Raw genomic sequence first — 16,543 nt, forward strand, 5'->3', positions numbered from 1 at the left:
GCCGTAAAGAGCTCCTGATCTGGCCCCCCATATGGTTGGTGATATAATCCTCCCTGTGTTGCCATGTTGTACAACTGTATTGCACCCTCCGCCATAGTATTCCAAGGTTTTACCTCCCCTTCCCAATCAACGGCAGAGGGATATTTTTGCCGGACCCCTATAGTAACCATGTCCCATAGCGAACCTGTGCCCTGGACATTCTGTACTACTGCTGTGATATGGTGGTCCGTAGTCATAGTCCCCATTTTTGTTAACTCTTCGGGGTTAAGTATTACGCCTGATGCTCCCTGGTCCCAAATCCGGGTTAGCCATTCTGACAATGATTCCCGGGGTTTTTGGCGAAATCGAGACCCTATTTCTTGTAACTCACTGGTGGTGAAGTCACGCACCCCGCTAGTGGTTACCGGCTGTTCCCCATCTTGCTGTTTCATCTTATTTGTCATAAGCGGTCCAGCTTCCATGCCCGGAGCGTATGGGGTCTTTAGTTTCCTCCCGATGCCCCCCCTCTACATCTGTCCATCATATTCTGGGTCAGAGGAGCACCAGATGTCTCCGTCCCAGCGAGCCGGATCCCAAGTGGGTCCAGCTCCCAACGCACGTATCTGTGACCGATCTATCTGTCATTTCCATCGTCTGACTTTATTTTTATTTAGTACTGTCGCCAGACGGCATATTAAAGCTTCTGATTGTTCATTGATTTTATCCGCCCATTCTTGTGCAGAGTCGAGTTTTGACTTTCCAAAACCTTAACAGCTGTTTTTAACTGTAGGTTTTCTGCCTCACTTTCCTTAAGTTGTTTACACATCATCCTAAATGCTGTCAACAAAATCCATCCCATTTGTGGGAGACTATTTTTCTCCTGTGGGAAGCCCACTTCTTCCAGGAGAGACAGTACCGCGTGAGGTACGGTTCTATCTTTGCTCTGTTCCAATAACGGTGTATCCCAATGTTGCGGGGGTCCAAACCGGGCTAGTACCTTGGCAAGAGAGCCAAAACCCTCATCCCTCGTGCTCCACCCTGGTATTCTATACTTCTCTCCTGCAGGAGGAGACTGCTTCTTGTCTTTTCTCTTAAACATTTACCAGATCCTGCCGACTACGCCAAAATGTTTTGGATCGATAGTAATAGACCCAGGTTCAGGTTCTGGATGAATGTTAAATAAGAGAGAAGACAAATGCAGTAAAGATAAAACACCATTTACTGAGAGAAAAGGAACATAATACAGTTTACGAAGAAAAGAGAAGTATGAATAGATGCAACAAAGCTCACAGCCTTCGGCCCATCGGGAACTCCACAACGACGGCTGGTCAGGAGCCTTGGGGGTCCCAGCACCACTCGCGAATCACGGTCCAAGGTGAAGTTCAAAGAGCTACTGGACAGTTCTGTTCCTTTATACTATTGAACAAACATGGGTGCATGTGGCTTATGGCCAACTCCTAATCTGTAAGGCCCCAGCTATTCTTCCACAAAGCATGAGACCTCGAGGCGCCGATCGACCGATAAACAAGATGGTGTGCACATCAAGGTCTCTCTCTCTCTCTCTGCATCAACAACATTATACGAGGCATGAAGCAGAAAACACACTGTAAATACGGGAATATCAAAATTAACCCTATGTGATTAACCCGATACAATACACACGCAGTGTGGTATTATATAATATATACAGGAGTGTTATAACCAGTAACACACAGTGTGTTATTATATAATATATACAGGAGTGTTATACACAGTAACACACAGTGTATTATTATATAATATATACAGGAGTGTTATACCCAGTAACACAGTGTGTTATTATATAATATATACAGGAGTGTTATACCCAGTAACTCACAGTGTGTTATTATATAATATATACAGGAGTGTTATACCCAGTAACACACAGCGTGTTATTATATAATATATACAGGAGTGTTATACCCAGTAACACAGTGTGTTATTATATAATATATACAGGAGTGTTATACCCAGTAACGCACGTTGTGTTATTATATAATATATACAGGAGTGTTATACCCAGTAACACACAGTGTGTTATTATATAGTATATACAGAGTGTTATACCCAGTAACACAGTGTGTTATTATATAATATATACAGGAGTGTTATACCTAGTAACACACGTTGTGTTATTATATAATATATACAAGAGTGTTATACCCAGTAACACACAGTGTGTTATTATATAATATATACAGGAGTGTTATACCCAGTAACACACAGTGTGTTATTATATAATATATACAGAGTGCTTTACCCAGTAACACATGTTATGTGATTATGTAATATATACAGGAGTGTTATACCCAGTAACACACAGTGTGTTATTATATAATATATACACGAGTGTTGCACCCCGTAACACACGTTGTGTTATTATATAATATATACAGGAGTGTTACACCCAGTAACAAACAGCGTGTTATTATATAATATATACAGGAGTGTTATACCCAGTAACACACAGTGTGTTATTATATAATATATACAGAGTGCTTTACCCAGTAACACATGATATGTGATTATGTAATATATACAGGAGTGTTATACCCAGTAACACACAGTGTGTTATTATATAATATATACAGGAGTGTTACACCCAGTAACACACAGCGTGTTATTATATAATATATACAGGAGTGTTATACCCAGTAACACACAGCGTGTTATTATATAATATATACAGGAGTGTTATACCCCGTAACACACGTTGTGTTATTATACAATATATACAGGACTGTTATACCCAGTAACACACAGCGTGTTATTATATAATATATACAGGAGTGTTACACCCAGTAACACACAGTGTGTGATTATGTAATATATACAGGAGTGTTATACCCAGTAACACACAGTGTGTTATTATATAATATATACACGAGTGTTACACCCCGTAACACACGTTGTGTTATTATATAATATATACAGGAGTGTTACACCCAGTAACAAACAGCGTGTTATTATATAATATATACAGGAGTGTTATACCCAGTAACACACAGTGTGTTATTATATAATATATACAGAGTGCTTTACCCAGTAACACATGATATGTGATTATGTAATATATACAGGAGTGTTATACCCAGTAACACACAGTGTGTTATTATATAATATATACAGGAGTGTTACACCCAGTAACACACAGCGTGTTATTATATAATATATACAGGAGTGTTATACCCAGTAACACACAGCGTGTTATTATATAATATATACAGGAGTGTTATACCCCGTAACACACGTTGTGTTATTATACAATATATACAGGACTGTTATACCCAGTAACACACAGCGTGTTATTATATAATATATACAGGAGTGTTACACCCAGTAACACACAGTGTGTTATTATATAATATATACAGGAGTGTTATACCCCGTAACACACGTTGTGTTATTATACAATATATACAGGACTGTTATACCCAGTAACACACAGCGTGTTATTATATAATATATACAGGAGTGTTATACCTAGTAACACACAGTGTGTTAATATATAATATATACAGAGTGTTATACCCAGTAACACACGATGTGTGATTTTGTAATATATACAGGAGTGTTATACCCAGTAACACACGGTGCGTTATTATATAATATATACAGGAGTGTTATACCCAGTAACACACGATGATATTATATAATATATACAGGAGTGTTATACCCAGTAACACACAGAGTTACTATATAATATATATAGGAGTGTTATACCCAGTAACACACACTGTGTTATTATATAATATATACAGGAGTGTAACACCCAGTAACACAGTGTGTTATTATATAATATATACAGGAGTGTTATACCCAGTAACACACGGTGTGTTATTATATAATATATACAGGAGTGTTATACCCAGTAACACACGGTGCGTTATTATATAATATATACAGGCGTGTTATACCCAGTAACACACGGTGTGTTATTATATAATATATACAGAGGGTTATACCCAGTAACACACGGTATGTTATTATATAATATATACAGTAGTGTTATACCCAGTAACACACAGAGTTATTATATAATATATACAAGAGTGTTATACCCAATAACACATGGTGATATTATATAATATATACAGGAGTGTTATACCCAATAACACACAGTGAGTTATTATATAATATATACAGGCGTGTTATACCCAGTAACACATGGTGTGTTATTATATAATATATACAGGAGTGTTATACCCAGTAACACACAGTGTATTATTATATAATATATACAGAGTGTTATACCCAGTAACACACGGTATGTTATTATATAAAATATACAGTAGTGTTATACCCAGTAACACACAGAGTTATTATATAATATATACAGAGTGTTATACCCAGTAACACACAGTATATTATTATATAATATATACAGAGTGTTATACCCAGTAACACACAGTGTGTTATTATATAATATATACAGGAGTGTTATACCCAGTAACACAGTGTGTTATTATATAATATATACAGGAGTGTTATACCCAGTAACACACTGTGTGTTATTATATAATATATACAGGAGTGTTATATCCAGTAACACACAGTGTGTTATTATATAATATATACAGAGTGTTATACCCAGTAACACACAGTGTGTTATTATATAATATATACAGGAGTGTTATACCCAGTAACACAGTGTGTTATTATATAATATATACAGGAGTGTTATACCCAGTAACACACTGTGTGTTATTATATAATATATACAGGAGTGTTATATCCAGTAACACACAGTGTGTTATTATATAATATATACAGGAGTGTTATACCCAGTAACACACAGTGTGTTATTATATAATATATACCGGAGTGTTATACCCAGTAACACACAGTGTGTTATTATATAATATATACAGGAATGTTATACCCAGTAACACACGGTGTGTTATTATATAATATATACAGGAGTGTTATATCCAGTAACACACAGTGTGTTATTATATAATATATACAGGAGTGTTATACCCAGTAACACACAGTGTGTTATTATATAATATATACAGGAGTGTTATACCCAGTAACACACAGTGTGTTTTTATATAATATATACAGGAGTGTTATATCCAGTAACACACAGTGTGTTATTATATAATATATACAGGAGTGTTATACCCAGTAACACACAATGTGTTATTATATAATATATACAGGAGTGTTATACCCAGTAACACACCGTGTGTTATTATATAATATATACAGAAGTGTTATACCCAGTAACACACAATGTGTTATTATATAATATATACAGGAGTGTTATACCCAGTAACACACAGTGTGTTATTATATAATATATACAGTGTTATACCCAGTAACACACAGTGTGTTATTATATAATATATACAGGAGTGTTATACCCAGTAACACACAGTGTGTTATTATATAATATATACAGGAGTGTTATACCCAGTAACACACAATGTTATTATATAATATATACAGGAGTGTTATACCCAGTAACACACAATGTGTTATTATATAATATATACAGGAGTGTTATACCCAGTAACACACAGTGTGTTATTATATAATATATACAGTGTTATACCCAGTAACACACAGTGTGTTATTATATAATATATACAGGAGTGTTATACCCAGTAACACACAGTGTGTTATTATATAATATATACAGGAGTGTTATACCCAGTAACACACAATGTTATTATATAATATATACAGGAGTGTTATACCCAGTAACACACAGTGTGTTATTGTATAATTGTCTCTATTGTGTTTGATCTTCTTTATTCAGATGGAGGCGAAATAGATTTTGTGCCAATTGTTCAGAGGTTTGAATTCCAACGCGTGCTGGGCCATACTTACGAACTTATGGACAGAGGAATTTCCTCCCTCGGCACGGTGTGCACCTTGAGACCAAGATCTGAATCGTCCAGAGGAAGACACAGCCCTGTGTCTGCGGAGAGCTGAGAGTAGTGATTGGGAGCCCTCCCGGAGAGTGTGCTGAACACCTCCCGTGCAAACCATCCCATTAGACCCACCTGTAATTTACCATTGGGCATGTGACTGGTTCTGGGGAATAATTGAGTCCTCTGTCTGTCACACTCACTGCCTGAGAGACCTGGAGAGAGGGTTGTGAAAAGGGTGTAATCGTCCCCCTGTTCTCTATCGTGGTGTAATGGTTCTGCCATGCTAGCTATTTCGTGCTCTTTGAGTGAGTGGGAGAGACTGGGAGATTGGGGACAAATTACAAGTGTTTGTACCTGTTCAAAACTGGTTAAAACAATTTCAACACATGAATGCAAATAAATAAAGGTAAAAGTGTTTTTAAAACTGTTTGTGCTTTTATTTAATCAAACAATATTCATGTTTAAAAGAAACTTTAAAACCATGTAGAGGAAGAGATCTGTTTAATATAGCCACTCATCACATCTCCAAAAACACGCCAAGGTGTTTCCTACAGAATGGGAGGAGCTGTGTCTGTCCCAGAGGCCCGGGGCGTGGCAGCCAATTGGACCAATAACCAGTTCATCTGGTGCAGGGTCAGTGGGTAAAGTTTGCCAGGACACCGGAAGGACCCGTCCGCTCTTCGCCATCGTGCTGTGGGATCTTTTATACCCACCTGAGCAGCAGGCCCACTTCAGGAACCTGCAACAAGAACATAAAGAAAGAAATAATTACAAGATGGATCGAACTTCCCAACTCACCCATCCAGCAAAAGTCACAGTCACACCATCCAATGGATCCAATAACTGGATGCAGTTATTTGCACCGTGAAAATGCTCTGATTGGCTCTGCATTATCACATGACCTGATTGCTGATTAGGCCAGTTGGAGGATAAGCCACGCCCAGAAGTTTCTCTGGAATGTATAACTGGGACCGCCCAGCCCAAGTTCTGAGAAACTTTGCAAAATGTAATTCGAGCCATTCTGACTTCAGAACCCAGAGAAGTTAGAGCTCCTCCATCCCAGCAAAAGCCTCCCGAGTTCCTGACCTCATCCCAGCCCCACCATCGATGGGGCATTGTGTGTGGGTCACGGATTGTTAACAGGTTTATTGAGTATGAAGTGAATAATGACAGTGTCCGGATTTCATCCACTCCAATGATGTCCCTTGTAACACACACATCGAAGTTTCCGTGAAATCAGATCTGGGTGTAAATGGGGTTCATGATCCGTCTTCCCTGAATTCCCTCTCTCCCCTCCGATCCCCTCTCCCGCTTCCCCTTTCTCCTCCAGTCTCTGAGTCTCTCTGCACCTCCACCCTGCATGTCTCTTTACCCTCCCCCCCATGTCTCTCTCTCTCTCCCCAGCCCTGAGTCTCCCCCCCCCCCGTGTCTCTGTCTCCCCACCCCTGAGTCTTCCCCCCCCCGTGTCTCTTCCCCCCCGTGTCTCTCTTTCTCCCCGCCGCGTTGCACACCAACCATCACACGGGCTTGACAGAGCCAAGTCTTGTTCCAGTGGTAACTGGAGACCAGCTCTGCTGCACAGACCGAGTGCGTGCACGTATCGCAGTGTGGGCTGGGCCGTGCCCCTTTCCCTCACCCACCTGTGACAGAGACTGTAATTCCCGTATTGGACTCTCCAGTCACCTGAGAACTCACTTTTAGAGTGGAAGCAAGTCTTCCTCGACTCCGATGATGCTGAACCGCCGCAGTCCGTGTGGTGAAGGTGCTCCCACAGTGCTGTTAGGGAGGGAGTTCCAGGATTGTGACCCAGCGACGATGAAGGAACGGCCGATATATTTCCCAGTCGGGATGGTGTGTGACTGGGAGGGGAACGTGGAGGTGGTGGTGTTCCCATGCGCCTGCTGCCCTTGTCCCTCTCGGTGGTAGAGGTGGCGGGTTTGGGAAGGAGTGACGATGGGGGCCGATACTTGGACACGTTCAGGAAGACCGATCCCGGCTGGGATTTGAAGGTTGCTGATAATATTATTTCTTCAGGGGATTTAAAATGATCCTTTTGTTTAATGTTTTCAAATGTGGGGTAAAAATCCGGACAGGCCCCAGCGAGGATCGAACTCGCGACCCCTGGTTTACAAGACCAGTGCTCTAACCACTGAGCTATGGAGCCGCGGCGCTGGGTGACCCCGGGAGCCGCTCTAACACATTGACAGAGCGGGCAGGGCTGGGCTGGGTTCCCCGCTGATCCAGGGCCGCCTGCAGCCGCAGGACTCACAGCCCCCCTCCCACCCGCAACGCTGCCCCTTTGCCCCGACTCCCCGGCCCCCACACTTTCATTTTGTGGCTTTAAATTACTCAGAAGGAAACCGGGGCGCTGCACCATCAGCACTCGGCCGGCAGAGGGCGCTGCAGGGCCACCGACCCGCCAGTAGAGGGCGCTCTCACCACCCGAGCGCTGCACTGTGCGTCGCCCGCCAGCAGAGGGCGTTGTCACCGCCCGAGCGCTGCATTGTATGCTACCCACCAGCAGAGGGCGCTCTCACCACCCGAGCGCTGCACTGTGCGTTCCCCGCCAACAGAGGGCGCTCTCACCCGAGCGCTGCACTGTGCGTTTTCCGCCAGCAGAGGGCGTTGTCACCACCCGAGCGCAGCACTGGGCGCTACCCGGCAGCAGAGGGCGCTCTCACCACCCGAGCGCTGCACTGTGCTTTCGCCACCAGCAGAGGGTGCTCTCACCACCCGAGCGTTGCACTGTGCTTTAGCCGCCAGCAGAGGGTGCTCTCACCACCCGAGCGCTGCACTGTGCATTAGCCGCCAGCAGAGGGTGCTCTCATCACCCGAGCGCTGCACTGTGCTTTAGCCGCCAACAGAGGGTGCTCTCACCACCCGAGCGTTGCATTGTGCTTTCGCCGCCAGCAGAGGGTGCTCTCACCACCCGAGCGTTGCACTGTGCTTTAGCCGCCAGCAGAGGGTGCTGTCACCACCCGAGCGTTGCACTGTGCTTTCGCCGCCAGCAGAGGGTGCTCTCACCACCCGAGCGTTGCACTGTGCATTAGCCGCCAGCAGAGGGTGTTCTCACCACCCGAGCGTTGCACTGTGCATTAGCCGCCAGCAGAGGATGCTCTCACCACCCGAGCGTTGCACTGTGCATTAGCCGCCAGCAGAGGGTGTTCTCACCACCCGAGCGTTGCACTGTGCATTAGCCGCCAGCAGAGGATGCTCTCACCACCCGAGCGTTGCATGGTGCATTAGCCGCCAGCAGAGGGTGCTCTCACCACCCGAGCGTTGCACTGTGCTTTCGCCACCAGCAGAGGGCGGTCTCACCATCCGAGCTCATCATCATCAGAGGCGGTCCCTCGAAGCTGACTTGCTTCCAAGCCAAAAAAAGGATGAGTTCACAGATGTTTCGAATGAACTATATGTTGAAGGGTGGAAGATGCCTGTGGGTGGATTTTTTTAACGTGGGGTGATCGTTGCACACCAGCCACCACACGGGCTTGACAGAGCGAGGTCTCGGTCCAGCGGCAAGGATTAACCAGGATGATTGGAGACCTGCTCTGTTGCACAGACCTAGTGCGCTCACATATCGCACAGTGTGGGCTGGGCCCGTGCTGCCGCTGGCCCCGAACTCACGCCTCCCCTGGGCCCCGATCACGTCCCTCTACAATTTCTCGCCGCTCCTTCGCCCTGACCTCGCTGCTCCTGCTGTACCTGCCCACGCTCCAATCACCGACCTGGATCTTGCTGACGTCACTCTTCACAGCCGTCGTCCTCCTGCACCAGCTCGCGCTGTACCTTGCAGTGGCCTCCATGCTGCCCATGACCGCCGCTCACTGCTCTTTTTATGGCCCCGACCTGCCGCTGATGTTCCCTACCACCTGAGCACTGCACCGTGTGCTACCCGTCAGCAGAGGGCGCTCCATTCCCCTATTTTAGAAAAGTGGCTGCAGGGATAGTGGATGCATTGGTTGTAATTTACCAAAATCCCTGGATTCTGGGGAGGTCCCAGCGGATTGGAAAACTGCAAATGTAACATCCCTATTTAAAAAAGAAGGCAGACAAAAAGCAGGAAACTCTAGACCAGTTAGCCTAACATCGGTCGTTGGGAAAATGCTGGAGTCCATTATTAAGGAAGCAGTAGCAGGACATTTGGAAAAGCATAATTCAATCAAACAATGTCAGCATGATTTTATGAAAGGGAAATCATGTTTGACAAATTTGCTGGAGTTCTTTGAGGATGTAACGAGCAGGGTGGATAAGGGGGAACCAGTGGATGTGGTGTATTTGCCACATAAAAGGTTACTGCACAAGATAAAAGTTCACGGGGTTGGGAGTAATATATTAGCATGGATAGAGGATTGGCTAATAGAAAACAGAGAGTCGGGATAAATAGGTCATTTTCCAGTTGGCAAATGGTAACTATGAGGTGCCGCAGGGATCGGGCCTCAACTATATACAATCTACCATCATCAGAGGCAGTCCCTCAGAATCGAGAAAGACTTGCTTCCACTCCTGAAGTGGGTTCTTTGATGGCTGAACAGTCCAATACGAGAGCCACAGACCCTGTTACAGGTGGGACAGACAGTGGTTGAGGGAAGGGGTGGGTGGGGAGTCTGGTTTGCCGCACGCTCCTTCCGCTGCCTGCGCTTGATTTCTGCATGCTCTCGGCGACGAGACTCGAGGTGCTCAGCGCCCTCCCGGATGCACTTTCTCCACTTAGGGCGGTCTTTGGCCAGGGACTCCCAGGTGTCAGTGGTGATGTCACACTTTATCAGGGAGGCTTTGAGGGTGTCCTTGTAACGTTTCCTCTGCCCACCTTTGGCTTGTTCACTGTGAAGGAGCTCCACATAGAGCACTTGCTTTGGGAGTCTCGTGTCTGGCATGTGAACAATGTGGCCTGCCCAGCGAAGCTGATGGAGTGTGGTCAGTGCTTCAATGCTGGGGATGTTAGACTGGACGAGGACACTGATGTTGGTGCGGCTGTCCTCCCAGGGTATTTGTAGCATCTTGCGGAGACATTGTTGGTGATATATCTCTAGTGACTTCAGGAATCTTCTGTACATGGTCCATGCCTCTGAGCCATACAGGAGGGTGGGTATTACTACAGCCCTGTAGACCATGAGCTTGGTGGTAGTTCTGAGGGCCTGGTCTTCAAACACTCTTTTCCTCAGGCGGACGAAGGTTGCACTGGTACACTGGAGGCGGTGTTGAATCTCCGCATCAATATCTGCCTTTGTTGATAAGAGGCTCCCGAGATATGGGAAATGGTCCACGTTGTCGAGGGCTGTAAGACAAAGGTCCTCCACCAGCCTGTCCTCGCCGCACAGCACTGCCCCCCAGTCATCAAGATCCTTACAATCTATATTAATGACTTGGATGAAGGGACTGAGTGTAATGTAGCCAAGTTTGCTGATGATACAAAGATGGGTGGGAAAGCAAATTGTGAGGAGGACACAAAAAATCTGCAAAGGATATAGACAGGCTAAGTGAGTGGGCAAAAATTTGGCAGATGGAGTATAATGTGGGAAAATGTGAGGTTATCCACTTTGGCAGAAATAATAGAAAAGCAAATTATAATTTAAATGGAGAAAAATTGCAAAGTGCTGCAGTACAGAGAGACCTGGGAGTCCTTGTGCATGAAACACAAAAAGTTAGTATGCAGGTACAGCAAGTGATCAGGAAGGCAAATGGAATGTTGGTCTTTATTGCAAGGGGGATAGAGTATAAAAGCAGAGAAGTCCTGCTACAAATGTACAGGGTATTGGTGAGGTCACACCTGGAGTACTGCGTGCAGTTTTGGTCTCTGTATTTAAAAATATACTTGTATTGGAGGCTGTTCAGAGAAGGTTCACTAGGTTGCCTCCCGAGATAAGGGGGTTGACTTATGAAGATAGGTTGAGTAGGTTGGGCCTATACTCATTGGAGTTCAGAAGAATGAGAGGTGATCTTATCGAAACAAATAAGATTATGAGGGGACTCGACAAGACGGATGCAGAGAGGATATTTCCACTCATAGGGGAAACTAAAACTAGGGGACATAGGGCTGGATTTTCAGCTGTGATGATTTTGGGGCAGTTATGTTTGCGTCTGGGAACAATTTGCGCCTCAGTTATCAAAATTAGGCAGCTGGGCCCTGAGTGTAGGGCTCAGCACGAGGGGAGGCGTTGTACACCTCTCTTGTGCATTAGCATGGGAAAATCACAAAGACTTGAGTACAAAAGCAAAATATTGCGGATGCTGGAAATCTGAAACAAAAACAAAAAATATTGGAGATACTCAGCGGGTCAGGCAGCATCTGTGGAGAGAGAAACAAGAATTAACGTTTCAGGTCGATGACTTGTCTGAACTGGTGAAAGGTCACCGACCTGAAACAGAGAGTCGGGATAAATGGTTCATTCTCTGGTTGGCAACCAGTAACTAGTGGGGTGCCGCAGGGATCAGTGCTGGGACCCCAACTATTTACAATCTATATTAACGACTTGGAAGAAGGGACTGAGTGTAACGTAGCCAAGTTTGCTGATGATACAAAGGTGGGAGGAAAAGCAATTTGTGAGGAGGACACAAAAAATCTGCGAAAGGACTTGGACAGGTTAAGTGAGTGGGCAAAAATTTGGCAGATGGAGTATAATGTGGGAAAGTGTGAGGTCATGCACTTTGGCAGAAAAAAATCAAAGAGCAAGTTATTATTTAAATGGAGAAAGATTGCAAAGTGCTGCAGTACAGAGGGACCTGGGGGGTACTTGTACATGAAACACAAAAGATTAATATGCAGGTACAGCAAGTGATCAGGAAGGCCAATGAAATCTTGGCCTTTATTGCAAAGGGGATGGAGTATAAAAGCAGGGAAGTCTTGCTACAGTTATACAGAGTATTGGTGAGGCCACACCTGGAATACTGCGTGCAGTTTTGGTTTCCATATTTACAAAAGGATATACTTGAAGAGAGGATGTTCCCACTGATGATGGAGACTAGAACTAGGAGGCATAATCTTAGAATAAGGGGCCGCCCATTTAAAACTGAGATGAGGAGGAATTTCTTCTCAGAGGGTTGTAAATCTGTGGAATTCGCTGCCTCAGAGAGCTGTGGAAGCTGGGACATTGAACATATTTAAGACAGAGATGAACAGTTTCTTAACCGATAAGGGATTAAGGGGTTATGGGGAGCGGGCGGGGAAGTGGAGCTGAGTCCATGATCGGATCAGCCATGATATTAAATGGCGGCACAGGCTCGAGGGGCCGTATGGCCTACTCCTGCTCCTATTTCTTATGTTCTTATGTTAAGTTATGTTTTCCTACTGATTGATGGGCATGGTCCTTGAATAGATAAAACTAACAAGAACCTGGAGAGACCCCGGCATCAGAAAAGATGTTCCTTTTAATTGTGATTTAAGAGAGACATATAATACCGTGGAAACCTTGTCCTTGTCGAATTAATAAAAATAAAGCAATTATAGCTTCTGACACGCATCTGTCTAATTCAGTAATGCCTTGCAAAATAATCCACAATGCAGAATGGCGAGGAGTCCGTTCGAATACCCTCTCCCTCCATGGAGTACCCCCTCCCCCTCTGCCCTTGGTCACTTGCTTCCTCGGGCTACAAGTGGGGCAGACAGGAAGGGGATTCTCCAAGGTCCAAATTCCCAGTCACCATTTGCATGTTGAGGGCGGGGAAGGATCGGGGGAGGGGATTGGGAAATGTCGGTCAGGCAGGATTGCAGAAGAAAATTCCCCCCATCTCAAAATCTTTAATCAAACCAAAGTAAAAAGTACAGGGAATCGCAACTGAAGAGTAATGGCTCGAGTGTCTGAACACAGAAAGAAAAGTAACAGTATGACCATACAAATAAACACATACTCTACATGCAAGATTAGTTAAGCTAAGATGAGAAGACCCCTAAATAAATATGACGGCAAGGGCAGCGACTCAGCAGGTGAGCATCCCATTGGCAGGGAGAAAGAACCTCCCGATACTGCTGCCGGGGTTGAGGGTATACACTGTGCATCGGATCACAGAGGGAGAGCCTGAATACTGGGCTCAAATGTGTTACATGCAATACAAGCCTTCCAAAGCTCGACTATAATCTTGGACATTGGCCTAAGTCTGTTCCATTGGTTTGGTCAATCCTAGCGAATGCTCAAAATATTGCGATACACTGTAGTGCCTATGCTCCCATCGATTGATAGTACTCATCCAAATACTTTATGTAATCTTACAATTTGTAACATTCTGATGCTATTAATTGTGCTATCAATGACGTTTTTAAATCAATGACCAGATTTGATCTATAAATTGATAGATTTGTGTTAGGCAAGGGTAGTAAGGGTTACCAAACCAATGGAGTTAGGATAAAGATCAGCTATGATCTCATTGTATCGCGGAACAAGCTCGGGGTGGGGGGGGGGGGGGGTGAATGGCCTCCTGTTCCTTTGTTCCAATGACTCTGGCAAGCAGGAGCTAATTACATTTTCGCTTAGTTTTGTACTGTGGTCTTGTGATTGGGTTGAACTGGGTAACTTTTCATTTAAGGGAAAGCTAGATCAACACACAAGGAAGAAAAGAATAGGATATGCTGATAGGGTGAGATGGAGTAGGTTGAGAGGAGGCTCGTGTGGAGTATAAACCTCGTCACGGACCTGTTGGGCTCAATGGCTTGTTTGTGTGCTGTAAACTCGATGTAACTTTGGATCAGGTTAGGTGAGACTATTTTCACATCTAGACAAGAATGATGGATTTCAATCCAATATCTGGTGATATGTATTAGAAAAAAGGAAGTGATCAGTTGATACTCCTTGGCCAACATCAATTACCTATAGGATGGGGCTGAATTCCCTCTGTTCTACCAGACTCCCACCACAACTCCTGCAGGGGTCTGGTGGAATGGCTTGTATCAAGGCCAGGATCCAGATAGGCCGGGTCCTTGATGTTATGTATTTAACTGCTTGTAATCTGCATGACACCTGACCACCAGAGGGCCTACCTGTTGGAGTCCCCAGGGATCCCAGCATCCCTTGGGAGCACAGTATATAAGCAGGCCACCCACAAGATACTTGCACTCTGGAGTCTTATTAAAGGTGCTAAGATCACACTTGCTCATTACACACAGTACTCAGTCTGACCGTTTATTATGAGTGTAACAATTGGCGACGAGGTAACGAACAACCACATGAAAATGCAAAGAACAGTTGGTATCCTGGAGAAGTTCTCAGAAGGGGACGATTGGGAGGCCTTCGTGGAGAGACTCGACCAATACTTTGTGGCCAACGAGCTGGAAGGGGAAGAGAACGCGACCAAACGAAGGGCGATCCTCCTAACTGTCTGTGGGGCAACAACCTATGGCCTCATGAAGAATCTCCTGGCTCCGGCAAAACCAACAGCGAAATACTATGAAGAATTGTGTACGCTGGTCCGGGAGCACCTAAATCCTAAGGAAAGCATTTTGATGGCGAGATATCGGTTCTACACGTGTCAACGATCGGAGGGCCAGGAAGTGGCGAGCTATGTCGCCGAACTAAGGCGCCTCGCAGGACATTGTGAGTTTGAGGGATTCCTAGAACAAATGCTCAGAGAATTTTTTGTACTGGGCATTGGACATGAGACAATCCTTCGCAAACTGTTGACTTTAGAAACTCTGAATCTGAGTAAAGCCATAACGACAGCCCAGACATTTATGTCCACCAGTGACAACACCAAACAGATCTCGCAGAACAAAGAAGTTTCGGGCAGTACTGTGCATAAAGTAATGTCAGTTTTGAGCAGAAATGTACAGGACAGAACGTATACACCGGCTGCTGTGGTCTGACCTCAATTGACCCAGAGTCCACCATCATCTGTTAATGCGAGGCAGTTAACACCCTGTTGGTGCTGCGGGGGTGATCATCGGCCCCATCAATGCTGCTTCAAGCACTATGCGTGCAATCAATGGCTGCAGAACAATGGGACACCTCCAACGAATGTGCAGGCGAGCTGCAAACCCTGCAAACCACCGCATTACAGAGGAAGATCGATCCACAGTGGATCAGATTGAATTGGAAACTCGTACTGAGGAGGCAGAGGTGTACGGGATACACAAGTTCATGATGAAATGCCCACCAATAATGTTGAAAGTTGAACTGAATGACATTCCAGTATCTATGGAGCTGGACACGGGGGCAAGTCAGTCCATAATGAGTAAAAAGGCCTTCGACAGGCTGTGGAGAAAGAAGGCACACAGGCCCAAGCTCAGCCCCATTTACACCAAACTAAGGACTTACACTAAGGACTTACATTAATCCCTGTAATTGGCAGCGTTGAAGTTAAAGTCTCCCATGATGGAGCAGTACACGAACTCCCGCTGTGGATTGTGCCGGGGATGGCCCCACGTTGTTTGGCAGAAGCTGGCTGGGGAAAATCCGCTGGAACTGAGATGACTTCCGAGCGCTTTCGTCCGTCAACGACACCGCATGTGCCCAGGTTCTAAGCAAGTTCCCGTCGTTGTTCGAGCCAGGCATTGGAAGCTTCTCGGGGACGAAAGTGCAGATCCATTTGGTTCCCGGTACGTGACCCATCCACCACAAGGCTCGGGCGGCACCGTACATGATCTGTGAGAAAGTGGAAATTGAGCTGGACAGGTTGCAGTGCGAAGGCCTCACCTGCATCAACACGCACAAAGGTTTGTTTATCTACAACCG

At 45.0% G+C, this 16,543-nt stretch overlaps 1 long non-coding RNA gene and 1 other non-coding gene across 2 annotated transcripts; both read right to left on the minus strand.

Moving 5' to 3' along the window:
- Positions 1 to 6,297: 6,297 nt before the first annotated feature.
- On the minus strand, positions 6,298 to 8,150 carry LOC139262412 (uncharacterized). The gene is made up of 2 exons (XR_011592968.1): positions 7,578 to 8,150; positions 6,298 to 6,621 (listed from the first exon to the last, which is right to left on the minus strand). It is a non-coding gene; the product is annotated as an uncharacterized lncRNA (long non-coding RNA).
- Positions 7,974 to 8,046, minus strand: trnat-ugu (transfer RNA threonine (anticodon UGU)). The gene has a single exon. It is a non-coding gene; the product is annotated as a tRNA-Thr (tRNA).
- Positions 8,151 to 16,543: the final 8,393 nt, after the last annotated feature.

Source organism: Pristiophorus japonicus, chromosome 4 (genome assembly GCF_044704955.1).
Source record: "Pristiophorus japonicus isolate sPriJap1 chromosome 4, sPriJap1.hap1, whole genome shotgun sequence".
In the NCBI taxonomy this organism is placed as follows: domain Eukaryota; kingdom Metazoa; phylum Chordata; class Chondrichthyes; family Pristiophoridae; genus Pristiophorus; species Pristiophorus japonicus.